Raw genomic sequence first — 13020 nt, 5'->3', positions numbered from 1 at the left:
CCATAATAAAGCCGCAGGCTGCTGCTGCTTCAAATCGCTTTGTGCTGGCTGCTGCACTTAGCACTAAATTACAGCAGATTTATGTTCTAGGCCATTTAGCTAAATGGCTCACATTAATGTAAGTTTTGCATGGCTAAATTTCAAGCTGAAAATCAATAAAGCCACAACAATGCAACTGCTAAGAAATTCGCTGGCAGGTGTCACAAAACCATAAGCGCATTATGTAAGCGGCAAGAGCAAAAGCATTGGCCTTTCTACTCTCAAATTGCACTCGACACTGGGCTTAAATATTAACGAGCTGACGCGCTTAACAACAACAACAGCGATAAAACATCATAAGGCGCTGAAATTTATGAGTTAAGTGGGTGGTGGGTGGGTGTGGGTGTGGGTGGGGAAAGCATAATGCAGCCAGCGAGCGTTGACAGTGCGTTAAATTTATGTATATAGCGCATTGCCGCCTGGCATTGCGTATACGCAGCGTGTGCGCTAAAATTACCAACATGACACAATCTAAACGGAAATAAATTTGCAATGCGCTTGCATTGCATAGAGGTAAAAAATAAATACGTTGGCGTTGCTCTCAAAATAAAGTGCAACTAATAAACATAATGACCTTCTTCTTCGAGCTATGACTGCTGCTGCTTGCCTCGTTGCCACAGCATGTGGCACGTACGTAGCCGTTATCAGCTGACTGCTGGCTGCGAATTTTTAAATTGATGACGCCAACGAGCAACAACGTGCATTTCCTTTATTATTATTATTATTATTTTGCGCCGAGAGCGAAATTTGTGAAAATGAATTTCGCTGAAAATTCTTATAATGAGTAAAACTATATGTATGTATTGCAATAATAAATATTGTGTTTTGAACATATGTTGGCTCATAAACAATATTCATTGCGTTATGCAAAGTAATACTCAAGCAACAACAATAGCAATAGCAACAAATTTATAAACAAATACTTGTTTATACTCAAGTGTTCGCAGCAGCAGCATTTGTAAATAAACAGGCAGCAGCAATAATTACGCATACGCCACGTTGGTTGACATGCAAAAACAAAAATACTTATAGCCATTGCTAAAAATAGCGCCACAAAAAAAAAACGCTACACATAAATTTATGCACTTTTCTTTTTGATTTTTGTTGAATATGATTGTTGTAAATAATTAAAAGCAAAGCACAAATTGAAGGCAGCGAGAGGCGCACACACATATGAGTAAGAATTTATTTTGGTGTGGGCAGCGCTTTATTCAAATTTTGCTAAATTAAAAATAAAAATTCAAGCACACACAAGTATTAAAGAGAGAGAGAGAGTGAGAGAGCGAGAGCGACTGCAGTCGTCGCTTGGCCCACATAATACGCGGCGCGCTCAGCCTTGTCGTGCTCATTGAAAAACGTTCAGTGGCTATTTTAAGGCATTTGGGAAAACCACCTGATAAATGAAAATACATGTAAATGGCCCCGCCAACATTTTTTAACTACAATTTACTGTTTATTTTTGCATGCTGAGTGCTGCACAGTTGGTTTCTATATTTATTGCAGAGCTGGGCCAAAAGCTGTTTGATTTTTTTTAATAAATTTAATTTAGCTGCGCAGCGCAAATGCAAAAGAAAATCAAAGTAGTTCTCAAATAAATGGAATCATAAGATATTTTAAATATTAAAAAAATTCCACAGTTTGTTAATTGCAGTAGCTATATTTGTTATTTGATTACGTTTATATTTATTGCAAATGTGCAGCTTTAATTGATTTGTCAAAAGGAAAAAATTTATAATTAAAATATTGAAAAAAGTTACTTGCTTATATTTATTTTAATTTAATTATTTGGATTAGCGCTTATTGTAAATAAATTATTTAAAATGTTAAAAAAGTTCTTTGGCACTTGTTGATACAATTTTGTATGAAATTAATTCTATATATTTTTTTTTAATTGATAAAGTATGTAAATAAATTATTTAAAATATTTTGAATTTGTTATTATTGATTTTAATTGAATTATGCAAGCGATTGTAGATTTTACTTATTTTTATTTGGATTGGCGCTTATTGTAAATAAATTATTTAAAATGTTGAAGAAATTTGTTTGAAATTAATGTAAATAAATTATTTAAAATATTAAAATGCTTTAAAAATGTGTTTATGGCATTGCTTCTATTTGATTCGTTGATGTTTATATATATAAATATTTATAATAAATGCGCAGCTCTAATTGATTAGTGAATTTGAATAAATTGTATATTTATTTATAAATTGCTGAGAAGACATAAATTGTATATAAATTATTTAAATTATTGAAAAAAATCTGTTTGCACTTGTTGTATGCAATTAATTCTATATTTTATTACAAATTAAAAACAATTAGAGCAGCTGCAACTTTTCTTTGCCTCTGCGCTTTCTAATTACGAAATTTTCATTAAACAACAAATACAAATGTTTGTTTACAATAACAAAACACTTACAAATTGTCTGGCAAGCGCAAAGGCTAAGTGTGCCTAAGAGTATTTCTTAATTTAAAGTTGCTGCTGCTGCTGTTGCTGCTGCTGAAGATGGAAGAGTGCAACTGTCAGTGGCAGATAAATGTCGACAATGACTACACAATTTAACGTCAGTTAGGCGCAGGCAGTGGGGGCGTGGGCGTGGCAGACAATAGCTTCACTGTTTTGTATGCAAATGTCAAGATGTTGCCGCCTCAGTGCTGCTGTTGCTGTTGCCTCTAAACGTGTCTAAGAACAATGGACAGTCAAGCTGTTACTTGCTGCCTGCAGGCAACAAATGCATTCATGCATAACTGAATCACACACACACACATGCGTACACACACACACACACATGCGCGTCTAATTGTTTTTCGCCATTTGCTTGACTGCGCCCTTTGAGTAGTTGATAATATGCAGCGTACTAGTGCAGCAGAACTAGTGCCCCAGAGACAGTTGAGCAAGGCGCAAATTATGCAAATTGTACAGCCCCCAACCCCCCTCTGCACACTGTGGGAATGCAGGCATATGCAAGCTGCAAATTGTAGGCGTGCGTTGCTTTTTAGCTGCAACTCAATTCAATTACACTCGGCTTTCATTTATAAATGTGAGTGCCACACCCAGTCGAGCTGGCTGCCCCCCCATGGTGTCCAGTCAGCTGCCGCGTCAACAGCCGCGTTGCTGGGCTAGGCTAATCGATACAAGCAGCGGCAGCAGCAGCAGCAAATGTGCCACAAAATGCCGCAATTGTCAATCAATTGCCATGGAAATTATGTCAGTCACGGCGACAGGACGCTGAGGCGTGCCACCAAAAGAAAAGCAGCAAGTTGACACAGCTTGGGCCCCTTGCTGAGTGTGAACCTTTCACAGGCCAATCGTGCCACAAGTTGCGTCAACAATTTGTGGATAATCTCACTTGAGAGCATAAAGTGTGCACTGTGTAAAATAATAATCAACGTCATCATATCAAGTATACGTCACAGCTTGAGCAAATAGCTTAGCAGCCAAAGTGGCTTAGAGCTAAGTCAGCATAGCTTTTAAGCTTTTTATCTTTGCTCACATATGCAAAGTGTGTATTTATTAATAATATTTTATAATCCATCAAGCGTACAGTTTTTTTTTCTATTGCTATTTTATTAGTGTTTACTTTAATATTTATTTGATGCCACTGACGCCCACTGAAGCAGGCCAAAGCATGTTTCGTTTCAAACGCTAAACAAACAAATCAAGCGCAATAATAATAATAATAACAAAAACAAAAACAACAACAACCACATCAGGTATGCATATAATCAAAGGTTATCTCATTTAATGTATGGTCTATAAGCAAAAATCTGTCGGATGTTGTACATCATTAATAAAAATTGCTTGAGTGATATGAAAAGTTTGTGCGCTGATCTCTTAAGGTTAAACACAAATCAAAATAATCTACAAAAAATTTGATTTAAAATTTTATTTATGCAAAGTATATACGAATTAATATTTTTTATGTGCCTGCAATTGCATATTTTTCATATATACTATTTTTATATTTGTAAAGCATATTAGCAAGTTGTGCAAGCTCATTTTTGGGTCCCCCCTTTTGCCCCTTTAGCTTATGTTTATATTCAAATTGCTATACTAATTTTCATTTTTTATATAATATAAAATAACAGCATTTTAAATTTTCTTGTAAAGCGTATCAGCAAGTTGTGCAAGCTCATTTTTGTCTGCTAGCTTATGTTTATATTTATATTTGTTAAACTAACTTTGTGTTTTTCCATAAATATTTATTTTCTGTGTTTTTTTTTTTGTAAAGCGTATCAACAAGTTGTGCAAGCTCATTTTTTTCTGCTAGCTTTTGTATATAATAATATTTGTTAAACTAACTTTATGTTTTTACCTAAATATTTATTTTCTGTAATTTTTGTAAAGCGTATCAACAAGTTGTGCATGCCAAGTTTTTTTTATTTCACATTTGTAACGCCTATTATAATTAAAAGTATATAATTATTTTATTATTTTTCACAAAGTGTATTTGCTAGTCATGCGCGCTTTTTTTTCAGCCCAGCTAACATAATTCCATATTTTTTATGACAAGTATTTCATGCGCTCATGCCTTATGTTAGTACTTTAGCTTTTCAGCTTGAGCAAAAAGTTGATTTGTGTATTTGTTTATGTAGACAATAAATTTGAAGATTTTATTGATTTGTTTGGTGGTGCAGAGTGCTCGCTGTCAGTGGCTACAGATATAATTTTATCGCTTGAAATCTGTTAAATTCAATGCTGCCAAGTGACAAATAAATATTTTGGCGTCTACTTGGCTCTTAGGCAAATTGCATTACTAAAAATATTTTTGGCAACGCCAGCTTATTTATAGCCCAAAGGTAAATAACAAAAACTAAAGCAGACAAACAAACAAAACGAAGCGAAGCGTTAAAGAGTTTAAGTTCGAGCTACAGAGCTCGAGAGTGCTTCATTAAATAGTAAAATACACTGAGCGCATAAATTGGAAGTCGCGTTGCGCGTTCTGGGGCATGCTGCATGTGCTTGCCGCATTATTGTGGCAGGCAGTTTCAGTTTCAGGCATTATTAATTAATTCCCCAGCTAGGTGTCCAGCTCGTCCAGCAGCAAAGCTAGCAAACAGCTTTTTGTATCCTTTTGAGCGCACGTTTCTCTTTCATGCTACAGGTAAATATTTATAATATGTGCATGTGTGTGTGTGTGCAGCTAAAAGCAATACACACACATAGGTAGAGACATATGCTTTTAGCTGGGCTATGTGTGCATAAGCAGTTAGCTGAAGGCGCTTTTACTTTGCTCGCTCGCTTAGCCTTTTCCGTTAAAGTGCAGACATATGTGTGACTATGTATGTGTATATGTATGTGTGTGCCTGTGTGTGTGTGTGTACGTGTCTGCTGCAAAGTACAGTGAAGCTGCTGCCAACAATTTGGCATTAAAACTTGCAGCATAGCAAACAACATTCTTTTTTTTAATATAAAAAGAAATGCCAAAAATTTTAATTTATAAACATTTTTTACGTGTTTTATTTTCAATATTTAAAACAATCTATGCATGACTTTAAAAACTGCACGAATTGTAGCTTAGAATTTAATTTTGTTGAATTTATATTTTTAAATTTATTTTCAAACATTAGAATTAGTTTAGCAAATTTTATGCTGTTAACAAATATAACAAATTGTTTTCCTTTTTGAATAATATAAAAGAAATTGCGTGGCAATAGTTCAACTAAAGCATTTGCTATAAATAAAAGTAATAATTAAAAAAAATATTTATTTTTGTCTAAGCGCAATTTGGTTTGCTTTAAAATAATTTAACTCTTACATTTTATTATTGATTTTTCAATGATTTACAAACTTTACTTTATTAATATTTCAATTAATTTGTTTTTGTTATTTTAAAACTTTCTTTTGCTGGCTTGGCTGCTGTGCTTTCTAGTTAGTGCAACCTGTAGCTTTAGCATTTTATACATTTGCTTGCAGCAGCTGCGACATAAATAAGTCAGCAGTGGGCGCTTGCAACAAAATGTGGCAGCTTTTGAACGCCTGCTCTGACCTCGCCACGAAGCACGTGCGCCTTGCTGCATACAACTTGCTTTTGTTTTTAAACATGATTTACATGTTATTCACGCTTGTGCAGCAAAAGTAAAAAATAAAAAAATGTATTTTTCAATTTCCTAAGAAGCTTTGATCTGCGCACACACGCACACACACACACACGCAGGTGTGGAGCAAGTTTGACACGTCTTTGTGCAGTTGACAGTGCAGAGTTGAACAAAAGCGTCAGCGCTTTTAACTTTATTAAGATAAAACAAATATCAAGCACTTGCCACTTGCCACTGCCGCTGCCACAGACTTGTCTTGGCAGCAATGACAGGCTGAAGGGTTTTTGTGCTTAATTGAATTTCCGCGCCATTAAAACAAAAACTGTGAGTGCTTTCGCACTGATAAAAGTCCAAACGTGGTCATAATTATGAAGTTGCAAGCAACAACATTATATATTAATAGTTTTTTATTATAAAAGCTGTTGCTGCTGCTGCTGCTGCTGACGCTGCTAATGTTGGGGCTTGCAGCCTTGATGGCTTCAACTTTGGCTGCAATTACCGCCCCAAGTCGGTTTGTCAGTTTGCTTGAACGGAAGCTGAGGCATTGAGGCTGAACGACAAGCCGCAGCATGAGACGCAGAAGGCTTGAGATTGAAAGCTAGAGTGAGAGTGAGAGGCAGAGGGAGAGAGTGCGAGTCCTTGCGGCTTTCTCTTGTCTGCTGAGCAGCGTTATAATTGCAAGAAAATAGCAACCGCAATAACAAAGCGAATTTACTCAACTTGGGCATACACTTTGGTATAGCAAAAAGTTATAAGCAGCAATAACAAAAAAAGATTTGTGGGCATTTATTAAATAAAAATTAGAATAAAACTAAATAATACAGCTACAAGTACATTTATTCACATAGAATTTAATGCAATTAAAATTGCAAATTTGCTTCAAAATTAATAAGAAATTGTTTCTTACACATTTTTAAGCGCTTAATAAAATTGCTGAATTGACTAAAAAATTATTTAAAAATGTATAAGAATGTATGTGACATGCAACTAAATTGCATACAACAATTTCTTAAAGATATGCTACATGTTGCAAGTTAAATGCAGCAGCTAACAGTCAAGCTAATAAATTAAAAAATACCTATAAATTCTTTTTACATTTTTAAGCGCCTAAAGCAAATTTATAAACTTTATAGTTTTGACTAGATTAATACAAAAATTATATAAAGAAGTTTATGCAAAACAAAATTAAGTTGCACACACAAATTTCTTATATACAGGCAAGCTCTAACTCTAAAAATAACAGGACATATTTTTTATTTATATTTTTGAGCTTGAAAAATTGTTAAACTTGCTAAGTTAAGTACAAAAATTATATAAAGAAGTTTGTGTAGCGCGCAACTAAATTGAACAAGCAAATTTCTTGAAGACATGCTACATGTTGCAAGTTGAATGCAGCAGCTTACACAGCAGCCATTGAAAGCAAAAATGCAATTTGCACTTGGCTCTTACTTAACTTGAATTCAATTGCGCGCTGCGCTCTCTCCCTATCTCTCTCTCTCTCTCTCTGTCTTTTATGACGTTTAGCTTTTCATTTATTTTGTTGACACTGCTTTGGCAAACGAGCAACATTTTGCAGCCAGCTGCCACTTGGGTGGGGCAAGAACCACAAGCAATTGCATTTAAATATTTTGCAGCGCCTGTGTGCTTAAGTGCAGCACTTTGAGTCACAATTACTGACCCACACACACACATAGAGAGAGAAAGAGAGAGAGAGAGAGAAAGTAGTAGTAGCGCAATTAGTTACAAGCAGTTGTTGTTGTAGAGCATTTAGCATAAATGCGTTGGCACTTAGAGCAGAGCAAAGTAGCCAAGTTAACGGAAAACGGAACTTTGGCCGGAGACGGGCAAACGCTTAAGACTGATGTCTGCTTGTTTGTTTAATTATATTGCGTATACGACGCATTGCACACACGTGTCTACAAGGACAGCAGCAGCGGCTCCAGCAGTCTGTGCCACACGCGCTCCAGTTGCCCAAATTGAAAGCTGCACACTTTTATTTTTTATTCTTGGCAGCGACAAGCGCACGAAAGTTTTTGACGGCTATAACGCCCACACAGACACACACACACACACACAGACACGTTTGCTCATTATAAGGTGCAACTGCAGACTTGCTTGTCAAGCTTTGACTATTGCAACTCCCACGCGCGCGCCACTGTGCCAAACAAATTGAAATGACAACGTGACTGAGCCTGAGCCTGAAAATCGTGCAGCTCTCATTTTGCCATTGATTTTTATTGAGGCGCAAACATCAAACAATTTATTTGGATTCATGTTAATTTTACTTTACGTTATTGCCAAAACTTTGACGCCAGTGCAGCAGCTACTATATAGCACTATATAGCGGGTCATATATCGTGTCGCGTAGTTAAGCTTGTAGCTATAGCTGTAGCTGTCACTGTTTGTCATATGCATGCTCGGCTTGTTGCCAAATATTGATTATGCCTTCGACTCAAAAATGAATGGAATTGCGCTTCGCTGAGCTTTGGATGCGCCACTCCACCCCACCACACCCCACTCCACTCCACAGCAAAACTTCCTTTATGCCATTGCATATGCACGTCAGGCCAAAGCATTTCCGGTGCCCCGAAACTAATGCATAAAACGTTTTTAAAAAGCCATCTACGTATTTATCGTTCAATCATGTCAAGTGACTTGACTTCCAAATGCGACTGGCCTCAATACCAAATAGCTAAGAGTTAACAACTTTAATATGTGTGCCCCAGACACTTGTTCAATAACTTTGCCAGCTTAATGTAGCGTGACTATTAAAAAAAAATAGAAAAACGCAGCGCATTTGAAAGTTTTTGTCGCCCGTTTAAGTTCAACATGTCAATCGTGAAAAGTAGAACAGCTGCTGGCTACATAACAAATCAACTAGCAAAAAGAAAGCGAAAGTTTGATATTTTATGTAAGCCAAAGAAGTTGGGGGCATAGCCTAGAACGAGCAGCACATGCATGAATTAAACTAAAGCTGAGCTTCAGTCAGATTCAATTTTGTAAGCTCCAAAAATGTTCTTTAATTTTTATATGTTTATTTAAGCAATTTAGTTAAAATATATAAATAAGTGATACCAAACCCAAGCTCAATAATTTTCTTTAATTTATATATTTTATTTTAATATTTCATTTTTACTTATTTAATCTATACAAGTATATATAATATAAAGTATAATAAGCTCAGCCCAAACAATTTTCTTTATTTTTTTTATATATTTTTTGAGCTCTAATTCTAAAGTAAGTCCAGCGTCAAAATTTTCTAACCACACCTAAGCCCAAAAAATTTTCATAAATTTTTATATATTTATGCATAATTTTTTCTTACTTTAACAATTACTTAAGCTCGTGCTTAGCTCTAATTTAAAGCTTAAATAAGTGAGTGCAGCCAGTTCAAAGTTTCTAAGCCCAAGCTCAGTCCATACAATTTATTTTAAATTTGTTATATATTTATTTATGCTAATTTTATATTTTCAATATGACAATATGTCCAACCAGTTTACATTTCTAAGTACACCTAAGCCCAAATAATTTTAAATTTAATTTAAAGCATAAATAAGTGAGTGCAGCTAGTTCAAAGTTTCTAAGCGCAAACTGTGCCTAAATAATTTTCTTTAATTTATATATTTATTATAAAATTTTTTGCTTATTTTAGCATTTAATATGGCTCGTGGTCCAGCGCTAATTTAAAACATAAATAAGTGAGTACAGCCAGTTCAAAGTTTCTAAGCGCAAACTGAGCTCCAATAATTTTCTTTAATTTATATATTTATTATAATAATTTTAGCAAACGTTAAGACAAGTCTAGCTATAACTTGAAGTCTAGCGTATTCGACTATAATACAAGTTTAGCTAGAGAGCGCGCGCGTTTCAAATGTTCAAATAGTCAATGGAACTACTTGCAATAATTTCCCGAAAGGACACTTAAAATGTAATTGAAGTGCCTTTTGCACGTTTTGATAGCTCTGCAGCTAACGCCTTAAACCAGCCACGCCCACACACATACATCACACACACACACACATTGCTGACAGCGCACTGACAATAGCTAAAATAAAATTGCAAAACCATTAAGCGCCATGCCAACATATTTGTTTACACCTTTTGTTATACAGTTCTTATCTGTGTTGTTGTTGTTGTTGTTGTTGCCACGCCCAGCCCACGCTGCAGCTTTCAGTCAAAATTGTGAAGACAACTAAATGCCTGTGACTAACTAAACTAGCCTGTCTAGATAGTCGCGCATTATGCGTTGCGTTGATTGCTTATCTAGGCACGTAGCAATAAAAGAGCGAAACGTTTGGCTAACTTTTGGTTGCTCAAGTCGTTGCACTAATTGACGCATGTGGGCGTAACAAAATATAGTACTTGACTAACTAAGTACAAAATATCGATTGTATTAACATAATTTCATACAGCTTGCTATTTACGTCAATTACACATACGCAGCGTGTAACCGAAATATAAATAAAAATTTGCAAGTCAAAGCTACTTACCAGGCTTGTATTACACGCACTGGCTGTGTATATATAGTTAGCGTTATATATATAGCATATAGTTAGATAGTTGAGTTTAAGAGTGTGTAATTTTTTTTTAGAGAGTTGAAAAACTTTTGCTCAAACACCACGCAACGCACTGTGGCGCATTTGTTGATATTTTATGTTGAATTTCTTACACGCGCTTACACTTTTCACTGCAAGTAGTTGAAGAAAATAACACGCGCGTGTTTTTTTATTTTTTTTATTTTACACACACACAGGCACACGCTTGATAATTTGTTTAGATATATTTGCAAATTTTCCTTGTGTTGCAGACAAGCAAACAAACAAAAAAAACGGAAATGAATTTCATTGTCAGTTGTAACATTTATGTTAATGCGTATACGCAGTGTTGGCTACGCTTTGTCCTTTACTTTTGTCGTTTGCTCTATTTCTATATTACTTTCATTTTATGATTTCTGCTGCTATTGCTTTTTTTTTGTCTGCACGCCTAACTGTCTGCCAAAGCGTGCGTCTGTATGTGTGTTATGTGTGTGTGTGTGCACACGCCTTAGCATACAAAAGTTCAAGCAGACACACACATACACACACAAAATGGTTTTGTTACATTAAGTTTTAACTTTTATTATAATTTAGTTTTCGATTCAATTTTATTTATATTTACTTTATTTAGTTTTCTATTTTTATTGCTACGCTGCGCTGCGCTCTATACAAAAATTTTCCAGCACAGCACGCTCCAAAGTTTAGCCACGAACTGAGCCCAACAAGCCAAGGCGAAACGAAACTTTAATACAAAAATACAAAACAGTCAAAAAAGCGAAAAAGCAAAAGAGAAAAGCAAAAACGAGTAACTCGCCTTCCAAGCCTTTGTACGAGGACACGAAAGCACGAAGCTGAACAGAATGTGTTATTTTGGAAAGCCTGGAAGAAAAACGACTGAGAGCGAGTGCGAGAGCGAGAGCGACAGAGAGCGGCGTATGCGTATCCTGCGCCCAGTTTGAAGCAACTTTGGCGACACTTAATGAATATAGACAATTGTAAAGTTTAATTAACAGACTTGAGCTAAGCAATGCTAAGGAAATTTATTGGCCATGCGTTTTACTTTTCTTTTGCCATGTGAATTTTGGTTTTTTGTTTTTTTTTTTTCGTGTGCGGGCGCGCACATGTTATAAATAGCAGCCGCAGGCCTCGAGGCAAGGCGAGCGCTAAGAGAGCAGCGCGGCGACAGCGACGACAGCGGCAGCGCCAGCAGCAGCAGCAGCAGCGTGTGTGGACCACAGCAGCAGCAGCAGCGACAACATCAAGTTCAGACCAAATACGCTGATGGACGCGGCGCAAACACTAAAAACTTTTGACCTTAGTCAAGTGAAAAACGTGACAATATATATAAAGCTATATATATATACATGTGTGTGTGTGTGTGTGCGCCTAATTAGTGCGCGCTCCCCAAGCGCTGCTAACTGCGGCCTTTTTGAATATACAAAATTATTAATGCAACTGCAAGTTGGCTAAGCGACTTGCGCCTAATTGCTTGAGTTACATTAATAATACCGCGCCCAGTTTGACGCAGCAAGCACCCACCATATATATATATATATATATATATATATATTATATATATATATTATATATACAAAAAGCATAACTTTTATGTTTATTGCGACGCCGCGTCTGCGTCTGCTGCGTGTTTTTAGCCGCAACTGACGCCAGCAGCCTCAAAAGCGTCTCACACACACACACACACACACATACACACATCGCCTTTTGCTTTGTCAATCAAGCTGCTGAGCTGCTGTTTTTACTACAAATTTGTTGTTGTCTAGTTTTCGATTTTTGCGCCCATTTATATCACGAGCAAGTTTTTATTAATGTGCGCACATTTTGATTGCGTAGAGCGCCAAGGATTAGAGCTAAGAAAACTTTCTGTTACAGCATCCTAATTTATATCCTTCTCATATTGTTTGTTGTTTTTTTTTTGTCTATTTGTCCGTCTGTCCGTCTGTGTTAAGGCAATTCTATTGATTGCTTGTGGCTGCTGTTTTCTGCACTTTTAAACGCGCGTCACAAGAAATTTTGTTTGCTATACCCCCCTTCAAAAAAATTTATTTCTGTTTGTTTTTTCCGCTTGTGCCTTTTGTCGCACTTGATTTATTTCACATTTGTTTGCATTATTTTCGGCAATTTTCTAACATTTTATTTTGACAATTTCACTTTTGCCTAATTTATTTATAATTTTTGCAGCACATTTTGTTTTATTTTTTTTTTTTTTTATTAAACATAATCAATATGTGGTTAATTACTTTTCAGTTTGCTTGCTCCATAAATTTCATTCACAACCGCATGCGTTTATTTACGCGAAAATTTTTGAAACAACTCTAATGCAATACCAAGAGACACGCACGAGCATGCAGCAACACGTCCGTTTCAGACTGTTTATAAAATAATAATT

The 13020-nt window shown here is 35.8% G+C and overlaps 1 protein-coding gene across 17 annotated transcripts in view; it reads right to left on the bottom strand.

The window, feature by feature from the left end:
* The window catches only part of LOC108599856 (potassium voltage-gated channel protein Shab), a 51680-nt gene extending 38660 nt beyond the window's left edge, over positions 1–13020 (bottom strand). For 8 of the 17 annotated variants that reach the window (XM_017986798.2, XM_017986810.2, XM_017986800.2 and 5 more), the window contains exons 1-2: positions 12872–13019; positions 10569–10765 (exon numbers count right to left, since the gene is read on the bottom strand). The gene's annotated coding sequence lies outside the window, so the exon portion shown is untranslated. Of the gene's footprint in view, positions 1–10568; positions 10766–12871 lie in introns of all 17 variants that reach the window. The other 9 variants (XM_017986797.2, XM_017986799.2, XM_017986801.2 and 6 more) reach the window with 3 other exon arrangements.

Source organism: Drosophila busckii, chromosome 3L (genome assembly GCF_011750605.1).
Source record: "Drosophila busckii strain San Diego stock center, stock number 13000-0081.31 chromosome 3L, ASM1175060v1, whole genome shotgun sequence".
NCBI lineage: Eukaryota > Metazoa > Arthropoda > Insecta > Diptera > Drosophilidae > Drosophila > Drosophila busckii.
This window is presented reverse-complemented; position numbering and strand designations above follow the sequence as displayed.